Below are 14,882 nucleotides of genomic sequence, written 5' to 3'. Positions count from 1 at the left end.
CTGATCACCCCACGCAAATTCCTGTTCCTAGTTGAAATTGTCGACTGACTCCTGGCTGTTCTCCCCTGTGGGAAAGTTACTCCTTGGGACACTTAACAGGATGCAAACCCTAAGAAATGTTGTTTTATCCTGCGCACTTGATTCATTGAGTCAGTGACCATTTATCCTACCATGTGCGCTTGGATGAAAAGGTCTTCTATGTATCCTGGACTTTCTAGTTCCATATGTCGTTCTAATTTTATTTCTATCAAAGAGGTTTTGAGGAAAGATTATTAGGGTGATTGCCAATTTGTAGCTTAAACTTTGTGACCCAACAACTTACACGCACTATAGGACAGAGCCACCTGTGTGAAACCTGTCACTCCAGTGCCCGAATCTCCATTTGATCTCTCATCGTCTATGATGGAAAGTGTCAGGAAGAGACAACACTCCAGCTGCTTTCCCACATTTTCAGCCTCTGTTTATACTCCTGGAACTGGACAGGTCAATGGCTAGGAGTCAGAAATCCTAAATTTGCATCCTTGCACCGGTCTGTCCCCCCACTCCCCACAATCCACTCACAGCCTCTCCTGACACATCTGGGAGAGACTCAAATCAAAACAGAAAACACATGGAAGGTCTCAGGATTTCCATTTGTTCCTTCTCAAATTTCAGGGATTTCCTTTATTAACCCTCAATCCCACAAAACAGGAATTAGAAAAATGCAAATCAGACACTTATTTCAGTAAGGGAGAAACATTATTCAGGAAAACAAGAAGCTAACGCAGATCCAGATGGTTGAGTCCTGTCTCTGCTGGCACAGCCCAGAGCATCAGGAATAGAAAGCAGGTAAGTGTGGGGAGGGCCCAGTGGGCAGGGCTGGGCCAGTCTCCCCCCTCACTGGCCCCTGTGTGTGACAGGAAAACAGACACGCTCAAATCCCAGGGCAGAAAGAGAATCAGCATTTCTTGAGTCACAACACTAGGATGTCAGGAAACACAGCAGGGCAGCTGTCTCACACTGTAAGAGAGAAGAATGAAGGGACCCAGGTGAGTCACAGAAGTGGTGACATTCTGAGCAAGCTCCCAGCATGCCACTCAAAGAACCCCCAAACCCAGTCCTGTCCCCTCTGCCCAATCTGGCCCACTGCATCATCCAGAGTCTCACCTTTAGGATTCATGAGAGATTCATCAGAGCCCTGGGAACTGTCGCTGTCTGGGGAGGAACAAACAGGACAAGGTCAGAGCCACAGGGGATGGGACAAGAGAAGGAACTAGGGGTGCGGAAGCTCCCGGTGGGCTTCGGTCTCTGTCCCCAGGATTGCAGGGCCCCAGCCTTGCCCAAACTTACTTGCAGCCTGAGTGTACTGTCCTCCTTTCTCACCTGCGGGAAGGAAACATCCAGGGAAGTCGGGGAGAGCACTGGATCCTGCGGCCACAGAGCAGCTCTCTAGGCCCGGACCCCAGGACTGATCAGCCTCCTCCTGGCAGTCTGTACTCAGCAGGGACTGGTACAGTCTGTACTCAGCAGGGACTGGTCCCCGTGATCTGGAACCCTGGGACCCCAGCTCATTCCCAGGTTATGGAGGTGAAAGTGTCTTTCATGATCAAACCTGAGAAGGGCACACACACGGGGAGTGTGTGCAGCAGCACCGGGGCGGTGGTGCTCTTGCTAATGAGGCAGAAGAACTAATATGGGGGGACAAAGTGGGACAAGACTAAAGACTTGCCAAGTTGGACAGATTGCCCCCCGCCCCCGACCGTCTTACCTGAGTGTTTCCTCCTGCAGATCACAGCTGCCACCACAGCTCCAGTGACCACGAGGAGAACCAGGCCAACAATGATGCCCACAGTGAGGATAGTGGACTGAGAAGGGGGCTCTGGGAAGGAAGGAAGGAGAGGGTCTGACCCCCAGCCTCAGGCTGACCCTCAGTAGTTCCCCAGAGGGGCCAACCCTAATTCTCCTGAGAACAGGCTCTGTGCCCCGTCCCCTCCTTACCCCATCTCAGGGTGACAGGCTCCCGCAGACCCTGGTGCTGCACACGGCACGTGTATCTCTGCTCCTCTCCAGAAGGCACCACCACAGCCGCCCACTTCTGGAAGGTTCCATCCCCCGAAGGCCTGGTCTCCACCAGCTCTGTGTCCTGGGTCAGGTCCTCCCCATCACGCTGCCAGGTCAGAGTGATCTCGGCAGGGTAGTCCAGGGCCCAGCACCTCAGGGTGACCTCACGGTCAGAGAAGGGGTGGTGGGTTATGTGTCTCCTGGGGGGTTCTGAGGAGGAAAAATGAGAAAATTCACACTTTTAGTCACTTCCACGATGAGGTTCAACAGGATAATTGGTTTGGAATAGGAATTAATAATCCAGACACAAACTTGGCTGGATTAACTGGATAAAATCCTAATTCCTTGGAAAGTTCTAGAAAAGAGTTTGGGTAGGAGGCTCAGCTCTCTCAGCAGACAGTGACTCTGGTCCTGCCCTGGGAGGAGGGTGAGTGACTGAGAGAAGCAGAAGTCAGAGCTAAGACCATCTTTGAGAGAGTTCGAAGATGGCTGCCGGGTCCAGGGAACCCACATTCGTCATTTCAGAGAAGGTCGCCCCTCCCCCAGGGACACTCGGGTCCTTCACAGTCCTGTGGACACAGGGTGGGCTTGAGGGGAGGTCAAGTCCCTCTGGTACAGAACATGGAAACCAGGCGGGTCCGTCCCTCTCCTGACTGAGGAAGGGGCGCTGTTCTGACACTGAACCCCCTTATGTCCTCCCTTGTGGGGAGTCGCCCCCCCCCCACGCAGGGGCGGTCAGGGGTCCTCACCCTCGGGGACCCGGTACCTGCGCGCAGCAGCGTGTCCTTCCCGTTCTCCAGGTATCTGAGGAGTCACTGCACGCAGATGTTCTCCAGGTAGTTCCTGTCATGCTCAGCCCAACCCTCCTGCTCCCACTTTTGCTGGGTTCGCCAAGCCTGCGTGCCCGCCGCCGCCGTCCAGGAGCGCAGGTCCTCGTTCAGGGCGATGTAGTCGGCGCCGTCGTAGGAGTATTGACAGTACCCGCGCAGGAGGCGCCCGTCGGACCCCACGTCGCAGCCATACATGCTCTGGTATGTGTGAGAGCCTGACCCGCCCCGCACAGATTAGACTGGAACGAAAACGAAACCGGGGTCGGTCCCCGAGGCGCCTCCCGGTCAAGGTCCGGGGCGGGTCCCTCAGCCTTAGGGATGCTCGGACCCGCCTCGGGGCGACCTAGCCCGTCCCCGTGTTGGCCCGTCCCTGCCCGGCCGCGCTCACCCGCCTCGCTCTGGTTGTAGTAGCCGCGCAGGTTGCTCAGGCTCAATCGGTAATTCTTTGCTGCGTCCTTGGCGACCCGCGTCTCCCGCTCCCAGTACTCGGGTCCCTCCTGCTCCACCCACGGCGCCCGCGGCTCCATCCTCGGACTCGCCGAGTCGCTGTCGAAGCGCACGAACTGCGTGTCGTCCACGTAGCCGACGGCGATGAAGCGGGAGTCCCCGCGGCCGGGCCGGGACACGCCGGTGTAGAAATAGCGCAGGGAGTGGGGGCCTGGGGGAGGGGAAGGGGTGAGACCCGACCCGACCTGACCCGCCGCCCCGCACGCCCCGTGGCCAGGGTGATGGGGGAAGGTGGAGGGGGGGACGGAGACAGGGAAGCGGGGAGGGACCGAGAAGGGCGAGACTTAGGGGCGCGGGAGGAGTTGAAGGTTGGGGGGACAAGGAGGAAAATTTGGGGAGACATCCTGACAGGGAACAGAGCAACTCCTTCTCCGGGGTCCTGCACAGCAATGCCTGGAAGTTCCCATCCTTCCGACCGCAACGAACTCCCCTCCCGACCCCGCACTCACCCGTCAGGTTCTGGGTCAGGGCCAGAGCCCCCGAGAGCAGCAGCAGGAGGGGTCGCACCTCCCACATACTGAAGGAATCAAGTGGATTCTGACTCGCTCGCGATTGCCGGCAGTTTAGAACAGGGAGCGTTGCGGACGCTGATTGGCTGATCTAGACAGCGAAGCCCAATGGGAGTGAGGACTGGGGACGCGTCACGAGTATCCGGGCAGAAGGCGCTCACACAGGTTACTGAGGGAGAAGTGAAACTTTGAAACCAGTAATCCCCAGGACTGATCTCCTGCCCCCAACACCACCTGGGGACACTGGGAGCCACACCTGAGACCTGGGACGTCGCCCTCTCTCCTGCTCCCTCACCTGATCGTTGTCACACTGTCTCCCCGTGTCCAGGGCTGAGACTGACTCAGGATTTCCCATGGTTTTCATTTCAGGATCTCGCTAAATCTTACAAGTTCCTGAAGAGCCCAGAGATGCTTCTGGGCGTTCAGGTTATGCCTATCAGTGTTTGCCGTGGGAGGAATCTGAGTTAAAGCCTTTTATTGTTGGTGGTGATGAATTATTATTATTATTATTATTATTTTGGCTTTTGACCACACCAGGCAGTGTTCAGTTGTAACTCCTGGCTTTGTGCTCTGTGCTCAGGGATCACTCTTGGCAGGTTCACAGGACCATATGTGGTGCTGGGGATCAAACCCGTGTTGGCCACTTGCAAGGCAAAGCGCCTTACCTTCTATAATATCTCTCCTGCAGAGTTCAAGTCTGAAAATGACTTCAACGGGAATAATATTAACAACAGTAATGCGAACAGGATATCTTTTGGGGGTCCAGAGATCACACCCAGTGAATCTCACTGGCTCTGTACTCAGGAATTACTCCTGGCAGCATTCAGGGGAACACATGGGATGCAGGCAATAGAACCTACATCTGGCAAGGTGCAAGGCAAGCACCTTACTTGTTATACTACCTCACCAGCCCTAGAAAGTCTTTGAAGAAAAACCATATTAGATTTTTGTCAGGGAACAGCCCCAGCTGAACAGGCCTGATCCATGGACGCCATGAGGACTAAGAAAGAGGCAGAAATGGGAGCGAAAAGCATGCAGTGAGGGGCTCACATCCTGTCCACTGAGCCCTGACTCTTCTTTGTGAATCATATTTATTACTTAGAATCCACGATCATCAGAACAATATTCTATGAAAATACCAAGAATTGTATATAATATTTATATATAATATACAAGATAGACTTTTACCACATCCAAGGGCCTTAGTCCATGGGGGAAAAACATCTTTGTAATGAGCTTTCACGAGGGGAGATTCTTTCAGGAGTGGAAGTAGAGGAACAGCAGATACAGAACCCTCCCCTCCCCCCCTCCCCCCCCCAACCAGGGCAACATTCCACCTCTAGTGCAAGTATTCTGGGTTGAAAGGTTCCATGAAGGTCTCATAAGGGGACCATAAAGAACCAAGGGGGCCCACAAGAACCTCTTGTCCATCTCCTTTATTTATGTAGTTCCCAACAGTTTTTTTTCAGCATAGAAATGGCTCCTCTTGGAGTCAGGAAAGCTAAGGTAGTTCTGTGAGTTGGGGATATGGCTCAAGGGTAGGGCACAGGCCTTCCACATATGGAGGCAGGGGTCCATCCTGGCTGTGCAGAAACAAATAAAAGTTTAGTTTAGTGAAAAAGCATTGGCCATAGTCTAGAATGGAATTTTACATTTTGAGTATGATCTGACAAATATTTTATAAGTGTCATAAAATTTAAAGTATTTTAAAGTAATTTAAAAACATCACATACAGAAGGATTAAAAATATTCTTAAGGCCAGGGCCAGAGAGCAGCAGGTAGGGTATTTACCTGACATACAGCTGACTGGGGTTCAATTCCTGGCACCACATATGGTTCCCTGAGTTCCCCTAGGAGTAAGCCCTGAGCACTGCCGGGTGAGACCCAAAAATAAACAAACAAAATGGAAAGTTTCATACAACCTAAAAAAAAGCTCTTAGTGTGAGCATTACAGAGGGATTCATTCTAAAGAGACAGTGTGGGAAAGAGAACAAGGAGCATAGGTACTCTTGGGAGTGGGTTAGGTGAAGGATGAGAATTAATGTGGATAACATAAGTAGCGTAAGGAGATGGTGGATGGTATTAGGCACTTTGGTGGTGGTGAGATGCAGAAACTATATTAACACTGTACATTTAACCTTAATTACAACAATAGATATATTTGTATGTAGAAAATAAAACACATGTCTTGAAATAGAGTAACTGAGGCACGTGTGTCATCAGGGAGTGAGGGTGACCATTATCCCTGATGACCAAATGGCTCCTGCATTCCCTGAAGTGCTGTTGAGAATGACACTGTGTCTGTGGGCTTCCCACACCCCTAGCCTTGGCCACCACCCCAAACTGAGGGGCTTTCTCCAATGTAGAGCAGAGCAGCCTCCTTACAATGCCACATCATCCAAGACAAAGAGAATCTGAGACCGATTCAGCTGGAGGCGCTTTTGGGAGACATGTCAGGGACCTCACTCCGGGTGCATAATCCTGGGATGTGATCCGAGGAGAGAAAAGAAAACAGTAACATCCAAATAGTGTGGAGATTCATGATGCTTTCCGGACATGGTCTTATTAACTGTATAAATGTCGTAGTGATAAAAAAAAATGAAGAATGTTCCTAAGAAAAGGAACAGGGAGTGGAAGGAAAGTTCCCTTGCAGTCTCTAGGTTTGGCATCATGGGCTGGAGAAAGAAGTTCTGGGAACATTTTGGAACCCCAGACACAGCGCAAGGCCCCAGAGATTTCCTTTCCTCTACTCCTCGCCTGTTGGAGTACACGGAGCTTAGGTTTATCAGATTGTACCCATCACAGTGCTCCCGAGTCACTCCCATTACTTTGTCTGTCTGTAACCTCTTCTATGCTCTCTTCCCCAACCAATTTGTAAGGTCTCATCCTTCTTAGACACTGAAGCTGTACTGTAAGTCAATATTGCCTTTCTCCTCTCCTTATGTCTTTGAGCAGTTTACTTTAATGCAATGTCCTTTTGTATAGATACAGGAAGGCAATTAATTAATATTATGCTTTATAACTTAGGAATTGATTGGCTTTGAATATTATTCACTCCTGGGCATCTGCCTTCTCAACTTAAGCCTCAGTTGCCCTCACTTCCTAGCATTCCAAGGGCAGGGTCCCGACGTGGGACTGGATGGAACCAGGGCAAGCCGGTAAGTTATGTGCTACCCTGGCATCGCGATGGGCCAGGCCAAGGTGCCACGATTCTTAACTATAAGTTAAGAGTTTGATCATAGGCAAATGATGTCATGATCCAAAAGTAACGACGAGACTAGGGCCCTGCTGCTAGGAATAGGAAAGATATCTGGCCTGAGCACTGCAGTCTGAGATCGAGATGGCCCTAGGAGAGCAATTCTATAAGCTCAAAGTATTTCTTACTGTGTCCATACGAAATGATTAATATTATGTATGCTTATATGTTGTTTGGACAAGGAGAGGAGAAACACGTCCTAGAAGCAGTTTCCTGTGTGCCCTGACTAGCTTGGATGAGACTGCTTTCTCCCCTTCAAACTGTCTTCAGTAAATGATTCCAGTATATTGAGACAGTTTGAAGGGGAGAAAGCAGTCTCATCCAAGCTAGTCAGGACACACAGGAAACTGCTTCTAGGACGTGTTTCTCCTCTCCTTGTCCAAACAACATATAAGCATACATAATATTAATCATTTCGTATGGACACAGTAAGAAATACTTTGAGCTTATAGAATTGCTCTCCTAGGGCCATCTCGATCTCAGACTGCAGTGCTCAGGCCAGATATCTTTCCTATTCCTAGCAGCAGGGCCCTAGTCTCGTCGTTACTTTTGGATCATGACATCATTTGCCTATGATCAAACTCTTAACTTATAGTTAAGAATCGTGGCACCTTGGCCTGGCCCATCGCGATGCCAGGGTAGCACATAACTTACCGGCTTGCCCTGGTTCCATCCAGTCCCACGTCGGGACCCTGCCCTTGGAATGCTAGGAAGTGAGGGCAACTGAGGCTTAAGTTGAGAAGGCAGATGCCCAGGAGTGAATAATATTCAAAGCCAATCAATTCCTAAGTTATAAAGCATAATATTAATTAATTGCCTTCCTGTATCTATACAAAAGGACATTGCATTAAAGTAAACTGCTCAAAGACATAAGGAGAGGAGAAAGGCAATATTGACTTACAGTACAGCTTCAGTGTCTAAGAAGGATGAGACCTTACAAATTGGTTGGGGAAGAGAGCATAGAAGAGGTTACAGACAGACAAAGTAATGGGAGTGACTCGGGAGCACTGTGATGGGTACAATCTGATAAACCTAAGCTCCGTGTACTCCAACACTTCCCTCTCCACTCCATTTGGCCTCCATCCCCTAAAGTCACTATTTCCTCCCTCGTTTACTTTTTACAATGAGACATTGCCTGTATAGTCCCAGTCCAGGGCCCTGGGGCTTTTAACCTCTTTTATTCTCCACTTCATCCAAGGACAGAATCTTAGAATTCAGAATTGATTCCAGTGGAGTCAGCAGCAGCAGGGATAAGTGACAGAGACCTGGAGATCAATTTCTCATCTTAGCACAGTGAGGGCTCCAGTATGCTTCTGGGGTTCACTCTGGGTCTGGGTAGCAGCAGTTATGAACTGAAGTTGTTGTTATTGTTGTTGTATATTTTTAATTTTTTAAAAAATTTTACTGATTAAGATTTTTTGTTTACAATTTTATTAACAAAGATTTGTCATGTACATATTGCTTACTCACAGTTGAAGCCAGTGCTCACAGTTATATAGAGGAGGAGCCTCTGTGTGAGCATATTTAGGGAAACTATTCAGACACCTCAATTAAAGCCGGATAGGGCGCCCCCTGGTGTACACAGCCTGTTCTGTTGCTGGGAGGCCTTGGAGAGCTCCCTGCTAGGAAGCACAATTCGGAGTGAGTGTCTTTCGGCGCTATGGCCACACGGGGGCGCCGATGCTCTCCTCCCTCCTTCTTTGCAGGGGTGGGACTGTGGTCTGACAGACTGAGATCCTGACCTGGAGGAGGACATCCATGTGATGAAGTGCCTTCAGAGCAGTCCTGGGGTCAGGATCGGGAGCCGGGCGGAGAGTTGCAGAAGGGAAACCTCTGGGGCCTTGTGCTGTGTCTGAGGTTCCATCATGGTCCCTGAACCTCTTGATGCCAAACCTAGAAACTACAAGGGAATATTCCTTCCACTCCCGGTTCCTTTTCTTAAGAATATTCTTCATCTTTTATCTCCACCATATTTCTACAGCTAATAATTCTATGTCAGGACAGGATCACGAATCTCCACACATTATATTTGGCTGTTATTGTTTTCTTTTCTCTCCTAGGATCCCATCCCAGGATCATGCACCCAGAGTGAAGTCCCAGTCGTGTCTCCAGAAGACACTTCCAGCTGAGTCGGGTCTCGGACTCTCCTCATCTTGGATGACATGGCATTGTAAGGAGGCTGTTCTGCTATACATCGGAGAAAGCCTCTCAGTTTGTTGTGGTGGTCAAGGCTAGGGGTGGGAAGCCCACAGACACACAGTGTCATTCTCAACAGCACATCAGGGAGTGAAGGGGCCACTTGGTCATCACTAACAATTGTCACCCACACCCCTTAGTAGACACGTTCTCGGATTCTCCCTTTAAAGACACATGTTTTGTTTTATACACACAAACATTTATTGCTGTAGTCAAGGTGATATGTGCAGTGTTAATGTACAGTTACTGCATCTCACCACCACTGAAGTGCCTAGTAGCATCCACCATGTCCTTATGTTATTTTTGTTTTTTTGCATTTTCTTCCCATTCACCAACCTACTCCCCAAAGTGTCAAAACTTTTCTTTGCTTCTTTCCCACACTGGTTCTTTAGAAAGAACACTAAGGGCTGCTCTGCAGGTTTTTGTGAAACATTCAAGTTTGTTTGTTTGTTTGTTTGTTTGGTGTCACACCTGGCCATGCTTAGGGTTTACTCCTAGTAGGACTCAGGGGGACCATATGCAGTGCTGAGGATTGAACCTTGGTCAGCTGCATGCCAGGTAAACATCCTACTTTCTGTACTAATATTCTCTGGCCCTGTTCTTGAGAATATTTTCAATTTTCTTGGATGTGAATCATTTTTTTTTTTGCTTTTTGGGTCGCTCCTGGCCATGCACAGGGGTTATTCCTAGTTCTGCACTCAGGAATTACTCCTGGTGGTGCTCAGGGGACCATATGAGATGCTGGAAATCGAACCCAGGTCGGCCACGTGCAAGGCAAACACCTTACCTACTATTGCTCTAGCTCCGGATGTGATTAATTTTTAAACTTTCATTTAAATACTTTAAATGTTCTGATGCTTAGAAAACACCTGTCAGATCATACTCAATTCTGATACTCCATTCTAGTCTAAGATCATCACTTATCACTTAACTAAATTGTATTTGTTATTTCACTACCAGGAGGGAACCCTGCTTGCATACATGGAAGGCACATGATTCACCACTGAGTCACATTCCCAACCTCACGGAACTAGCTTCAGTTTCCTGTCTATAAGGGGATGCTAGATTGAATGTCTGGAATGTTTCTCAGTGTAGACTGCCTGTCCTGCTCATACCTTGCTTTCTTATAAGCTCTGAGGCGGCGACCACCTTGCTACCAGAGGGGAACAAGGCAGAAGGAAGCAACACCCTTTCCCTCCTGGGGAGGCATGGTGCCTAGTTTAACGCATGGTCCATTCACTTTTCTGCCTCAAGCGTCCGGGCTCGGGATTGAGTCCTTTTGCCTCTGGAGCCATTGCCGTGCTGGAGAGCCGCTCGTGGGGGGGCAACTCATGACCTTGGAAAGGCGTGAAGGACGAGCCGGTACTGTTCCCCTTCCCATGAGACTGCAGTTGCCCCGTCACTGCCGGCTCATAGCTGGCTTTCCAAGAAGCTCTAAGGCGGCAGCCACCTTATATGTGGTCCAGATGCATTTCTGCCAAAAGCCGCTGGGTTTCGAGATTTGTTTCTGAGTCTCTGGGATCATGGCCATTAATTAGCTTGATCAGGAACCAGAGAGGCCATTTGTAGGTGGCGACTCGGGGTCTCGCTGAGGTGGGGAGGAAAGGGCTGGTTCCACTCCATCTGGTGAGGCCCCACATGTCTTGTCACTGCAGGCCCAAACCTGACGGTCCATTGGCCTCTGAAGGATGGTGGTCACCAGGTCGCCAAGGGGAACAGGCCAAGGCACAAAACCTATTACCACCTGGAGTGGCCCAGCGCCAGTAACCTACTGCAGGAACAGGATGCATTTCTGCCGAAAGCATTTGGGTTCCGAGATTCATTTCTGAGTCTCTGGGATCATGGCCATTAAGCAGTTCGATCAGGAACCAGAGAGGCCATGCTTCCAATTATATAGCTGAGCTGGAGGTGGTTTGTGGGTGTGTCTCCCACATACCTAACTTTTGGCCATTTACTTTCTTGGTAAACTTTGCCCCAAGTTTTTGGGGTCTGGCCAAAGGCATGGCAGCAATTTTGGGGTATCTGAAAGCCTGACGGTGTCATCAGGCTGCTGAATCACTCGCCTCACAGGTACAAATTGACCTGCTGGCGGCACCACACCCCCAGAAGGGCTCTATCTTTAACACCAAAACCAAGTGTGCAGGAGCTCTACAACCAAATGATGTTATCTTCTAAGCACCACAACTAAAATCTGTGTGAACACTGCAAGTGTGTGACCCCAGCAAGCACCACAACCAAGTGTGTGAGCACCAGTGAAGGCACCAACAGCAGTGACAACAAAGGGAAGAAAAGGGAGAGAAATAAATCAGCAAGGAAAGAATCTTGTAGATCACCTTCGTAAAAGCATCAGAACTTACAAGATGCCCAGGGGCCAGTGAGATGCGTTAGCTCAAGGGGCTGGAGCACAGTCTGTGTGTGCTGCCAGCCCTGGTTCACCCAGGCTGCGAGGTCCCCCGAGACCCCTGGAAGTAGCCCCCAAGCACAGAGCCTGGAGTGACCCTGAACACATCAAGGTGTAATACCCCCAGCACCAAACGATCAGACACAAAGAAAGGGAAAGATATCCCACACCAGCTCCATAGAAAATAGCGACCTGCAACATGAGAGAAAGGTCTGGTGTCCTTAGTGACAGTAACTGTATCCTCATATCTATGGTTACTTTGTCTCACTTTCCCCTAGTCTGTCACATGTCCTCTCCAGGTGCCCCAAGTGGGTGTCTAAGTCCAGCAGAGTCCAGTCCTGCTCCCCCACAGGCCATTTCCCATCTGGTCACTCTCTCACCTGTAGGGGCTGTCCCACCCCCTCTTCCCTGTGCCGACCAGTAAGGTACCTCCCCATTTCCCACATTCATGAGATGAGTTTATTTCATTTTTTATTACTTTCTTGCTTTTTTGGCCACCCCTGGCTCAGGTGACCATATGGAGTGTCAGGGATAGTACCCTGGTCAGTGGTGTGCAAGGCAAGTTTCTTCCTATCTGTCTCGTCCCTATATTCACTTTCACCAGAATAAACTGTGTCTCAGGAGAGAACAACTCCATTATCTCCCCACTCTCATCAGGACCTGGATATTCTTTTCCAGCAGTGATGGGGCAGGACTAAGGCATATCTCTTCCTTGGACAGAACTGGGACCTAAGTGTGTCAAAAGCTTCCAAGATATGGCACTGTTAATCCATGTCCTCTTCCACTTGCTGTCTCATGTCTCCCATATTGGTGCCCGGATAGACCCCAGGACCCACCCATGAGAGCCTTTCATTGTGCTGCTCTCCTAAGACAACCAGATTTTAGTCCATACCTTACTTGACATGTTTTTTTTTTTTTTTTTTTTTTTGCGACACAGCCAGCAATGCTCGGGGGTAACTCGGCAATGCTCGGGGGTAACTCCTGGCTTTGCACTTGAGAAATTACTCCTGACTCCACCAGGGGTACCATATGGGATGCTGGGGGGAATCCAACCCCAGTCGGCCATGTGCAAGGAAAACGCCCTACTCACTGTACTATTGTTCCGGACCCCAACTTCCTATTTTTTCCAATGGATATAAATAATGCTTTTAAAAGCCTAATACATCTAGAAAGCTTGAGGTTCCAAATATTCATGCAACCCCCAATTCTTGAAACTATCAGTTTTTCCCTTGTATGAGATCTCTCATTGTTATCCAAGTGCACTATTTACATTTATATGACACAATTATTAAAAATATCATTTGTACAATTTTTTTCTGTATATATCAAACAAAACAACAGATTAAAGGTAGAAGAAAATAAGAAAATCCAGTTAGCTTCTGATAAGACAGAGAAGAAAGATACTTGGAAAATATAGCATGAACTCTTTCACAATTTATTCTCTGAATTATTTTATTTGGGGCTGGGACTCCTGAGCAGTGCTCAGGAGATCTCTGAGTGAGCGCCTACATCTCCAGTACCACACCTGGCAGTGCTCTGAGGCCCATGGGTGCCACACAGAACAAGATTGCATTTGCCCCTTAACCCCTAAAATTAGGTTCCTTTTTTTTTTTTTTTTAGTAAATCACAGTGTATTTAAACACTGTGATTTACTAAATTGCTTATAATACAGTTCTGTCAGGCAGTCAATGTCCCACCATCTGTGTGTTCTTCCCTCCATCAAAGTCCCCATTTCCCACTGACCCCACAAGCCTGCTCCATTAGCAGGCACAAAATAGTTTACTTCATGTTGGTTGTTATAAAGCACAATAAAACATAACTTTTTTTGTTTCTGTTGCTGTTTTTGGCCACACCTGGCAATGCTCAGACATTACTCCTGCTCTGCACTCAGGAATTACTCGTGGGTGTGCTCAGGAGACCATATAGAATGTCGAGGATCAAAGCCAGTTGTCAGCACGCGAGGTAAATGCCCTATCTGCTGTATTATCACTTTTTATCTGCTGTATTATCACAATTTTTGACCTGCCCAAAACTTTTTCACAAATGATCCCATTTGTGTGGGATTGTTACTAAGATGAATGAGATGGCATATACATGCTGGCTATCTGAGGTCACACATGTTAGCTGCGATTTCAGCACACTTGGCTTCTTTGCTCATTATATTGGTTGCAGACACTGGCATCCCCATCCACTCCTAAGCACCCCCTTAGTGGGCACAAAATAATTTTATTTTATATTGCTGGCTACAATAAGAAATAATTAGCAAATAAGTCAAGAAACTCAATTTGTGATCATTGTTATATCTCGCCGTACCATATTTGATAGGGTTCAAATATGTTAACACAAAGGAGGGCGATTAGAGGTCGCCCCAAAAGCCTCTATCCCTCTCAGAAAGACTGGCAAGCTACCGAGAGTATTCCGCCCGCACGGAAGAGCCTGGCAAGCTATCTGTTGTGTATTCGATATGCCAAAACCAGTAATTACAATGGGTCTCATTCACCTGACCCTGAAGGCTTCACCGACATGGCAGCACTGAGAAGGATGAGAAAGGAGAGGCCGATAAAATCTCAAGGCCGAACTAGGCTGCCACAACGAAGGAAAACAAAAATGATCATCTGTACTTTCAATGCACGTACGCTAGCATCAGATGCATTCATCGAGGACCTGATGGTACAAGCGCGAAAGATCAAGTATGACATCATTGGTCTGACTGAGACAAGAAGGCACGAATCTCACCATGCCGTTCGACGCTGGAGAGGAATTGTTCCTCAGAACATGCAATAAAAGGGGTGTCGGAGGCATTGGTGTCCTTGTCAACATAAACTTGGCCATGAGCATTGATTCATTCGAATGCCTAACAACCTGAATCGGAAGTTTACATTTGAATAGATGTGGCTCATTGCCGGCAGTTTCTATCTTCGTTGTCTATGCACCAACATCTAATTATGATAAAGGAGAAATTGAGAAGTTCTACATGGAGCTGGAGAAGTTCTATAAAGAAGACCACACCTTCTACAAGATCATTGTGGGTGATTTTAATGCCAAGATAGGACCAAGAAGATCAGCTGAAGAACTTCACATCGGGACCCATGGCCTAGAATGGAACAAACTGGGTGAGAGACTGAGTTCATCATGTCGACCAA

At 48.6% G+C, this 14,882-nt stretch overlaps 1 pseudogene; it reads right to left on the bottom strand.

Annotated features, from left to right (window-relative positions):
- Positions 1 to 889: 889 nt before the first annotated feature.
- Positions 890 to 3,893, bottom strand: LOC130035211 (patr class I histocompatibility antigen, B-2 alpha chain-like; annotated as a pseudogene).
- Between the last annotated feature and the right edge of the window lie 10,989 nt (positions 3,894 to 14,882).

This window comes from Sorex fumeus, unplaced genomic scaffold, assembly GCF_029834395.1.
Source record: "Sorex fumeus unplaced genomic scaffold, SorFum_2.1 ptg000063l, whole genome shotgun sequence".
NCBI lineage: Eukaryota > Metazoa > Chordata > Mammalia > Eulipotyphla > Soricidae > Sorex > Sorex fumeus.
The sequence above is the reverse complement of the archived record's forward strand: the minus strand, read 5'-3'. Positions and strand labels throughout refer to the sequence as shown.